Source organism: Nicotiana tabacum, chromosome 20, assembly GCF_000715075.1.
Source record: "Nicotiana tabacum cultivar K326 chromosome 20, ASM71507v2, whole genome shotgun sequence".
Lineage (NCBI taxonomy): Eukaryota > Viridiplantae > Streptophyta > Magnoliopsida > Solanales > Solanaceae > Nicotiana > Nicotiana tabacum.
Genome location: NC_134099.1, coordinates 77505340 through 77508255, shown reverse-complemented (window position 1 = coordinate 77508255; position 2916 = coordinate 77505340). Strand labels below are relative to the sequence as shown.

Below are 2916 nucleotides of genomic sequence, written 5' to 3'. Positions count from 1 at the left end.
ACTACTCAATGCCCAAATTATTTGTCAATACTTTTTGAAATACTATCATTATTATGGGTAAAATTGTAAAATACATTCTTCATTTTTTTTTAAAGAGAGTACAATGTCAAAAATGAACAACTAAAAATGAATGGAGGGAGTATAACTATCTTGAAAACTGAAAAGGCACTTCCAACCGTCACTTTTAATTTAAACTTACGTTCTCCGTTATTTATAAACACTAACTACACCAAAAAAGCATGCATAAAACATGCTAATTTCCATAAAACCATGTTTTAAAGATCAAACGCCCTTAATATGCTAGTCGGACATCTCATGTCATAAAAGATAACAAGCGCATCTGGATATATACATGGATTTCCTAAGATTTGGCAACAATAACGAAAGGGCACACTCTTCTATAATATGTTAATATTAATAGGTTATGTCCACCAAGGCTCGGACAAATGGGAAGAAATTACCAAGTATTTTTGCCTCCGCTCAGATTTGAACCTAAGCTCATCGTTTTCCACCCACTTGATTGACCACTAGGCCACACCTTTGAGTACTTTAGATTTTAACTTTTTTTTCAGTGCGTAAGATGTCAAAAATTATCTGCTCATGCACCAATTCTAAAGTCTAAAGGAGTAATAAAACTCAAACCAAAGTTTTATGGATATGGTGCTCCTAAGGAATAGAGAACTGATTTGTTACTGCACAGAGAAAGTAATCGAATTGACAGCGAAGGAAAAGAGAGAGAACAACATTGAACAGGCTGTTATAGATGCTCCGACATTTCAAAGCAAATGAAAGAAGTAAGAGACGAAAGTGAGTGGATCAAACAAGAAGGAAACGGCCCGTTGGATTCAAAAATTAAAGCATAAAAGAAAGAAAGAGGAGAAAGAAGAAGAACCCTAGTTGGGATTTAGGAAGAAGATGACAAAAGGAAGAGGAGCGTCCGTTTTAGGGGTGGGAAGCGTTTGTTTTAGGACTGGAGAACGTCTGTTTTAGGGGATTAAGTTTGGGTCTTTTAGAATTAGGGGGGGGGGGGGGGTCGGGTCGTGTAGGGTTTGGTATTAGATAATTAAAAAAGAAAAAAAAATGCTGGTTCCGTCTAATAAGGGCATAATGCACAACTATTGGATGGTTTGGACATATTTGGGCCGGACTAATAACGACGAGCATATTTATCCTATTTCGCATAGTTTATGGGCATATTTGGACTTTTTCCCTTTTTTAATTTCTCTTATTACATATAGAACTCTAATCCAAAATTGTCAAGTCTTCCCGTTGGCCGTTTGTATTCAATGCCAAAGTAAATATGGTAGGCTTGCTTCTATTCTTTTCAAGGTTCCTGTCTTTGGCTGCTCCTTTATTTCCTAACTCCTCCAACAAAGCTAGATCGCATCACCTCCCTCTGCCCGTTGATCATATCTACCTCAGCTATTGCTTCCCCACCTTATAGCTCGAAATCAATTACTGATCATTTTAGGTGAAATAATAGTTTTGGACACGTGTTTTTGGGCAAAGAAGAAGTGCGAGATAGAGAGAGGAGGCTGGTCTTTGAAAAGAGAAGAAGAGGGAGATTTATGAATTCCTTGAGTGGGTCTGTGGTGACACTCGTGGATAACATTGATCCTTGAAATTGTCGAGAAAGTACACAATTGTAGGTTTTCTGGTGAAATTGGGAAAAGAGTCAAAGACCCAGTTCAGCTGTTAGCGTACAGATTGTTTTAGTTGCAATGAGTTCAGGAAATGTGGGGCGGCTGCCATTAATGAATGTTGTTAAATTTAAAGGAGTGCCAATTCTGCGACAATTGCATTTGTAGGAATGGTTGCTCAGGACTTCACCTCAAAACTGGTGCATTGTAAATGATGGAACCAATGAACCCACAATTGTCATGGGTATTTCAGGGCGAGCCATCAATTTTCACCCTTTATTTATGGTATGACTCTTTTTTTCCATAGTAGTACTTTTGCTAGAATTGTTTCTTAATTGTTTTTATTGGCAGGTTCATTATACAACTTGTTTTGATGATTGGATTTGCACTTTTCTTCTGCTTCACTAATTAATCCTTCACCATCTTTAAACTATATAGTGCTTGTGGGAAATGATGGAGCCAGGAAGGGGATTCGAAAAATACGAACCTAAAGCAATTTAACATATGTGTGTCATAAAGACACTGATAACGAGGCCAGTTTTTCCGCTTTCTAATATTATTTAGGTTGTATATTCTTTGGAGCTAAGCTATCAGTATTAATTGCACTGTTGTTGTGCAAGTTCTGATCTATCAACTTACAATTGATGTAAGAAGTTACGAGTACTTGATGTATGCCATAGCCGTAATGATAGGACATTTTTGTTGTATGTCTCTAATTGAGTTAATTGTATAAGAACATTAACCATTATCACAGAAAACCAACTGAACTTCTTGAAATCGGTTCTGTTTTGCAAGACAAGATTCCAGTAGTAAAGAGGTTTACTGGAGGAGGCACTGTAATAGTCGATCACAGGATAATTTTCATCTCCTTCATATGCAATAAGGATGTTGTCCCTACTGTACAACCATATCCTAGGCCATCATGTCATGGAGCAGCCAACTCTATAGCAAGGTGTTTCAAGGAGTTGGGGAAACAAACAATATTTGAATTTGCTCGTTTTCTCTTCTTCTCCGATATTTTCTTATGTTCAAAGCTAACCCAAGAAAAACCATTTATAGGGGATGTAATAATGAAGAAAATTTCAAAGGAAAATGACCCATGTAATACTTTTGAAGTTTTTTGTTTGATGCTTGAGAATTGCATCCGCTGTAGATGAGTATTCGTCATTTATAGTTTTGAAAGCATATTCAAGAGTTGGTCTTGTTAAGCTAGGAATTCAGGTTCATGGACTATTGAGGAAATTGTGCACTGCTGGTGATTTTCTTTCTCTGTTAA

The 2916-nt window shown here is 36.8% G+C and overlaps 1 long non-coding RNA gene across 1 annotated transcript; it reads left to right on the top strand.

Moving 5' to 3' along the window:
* The first annotated feature begins 1285 nt into the window (after positions 1-1285).
* Positions 1286-2916, top strand: LOC107827089 (uncharacterized). The gene is made up of 2 exons (XR_001657422.2): positions 1286-1925; positions 2436-2916. It is a non-coding gene; the product is annotated as an uncharacterized LOC107827089 (long non-coding RNA).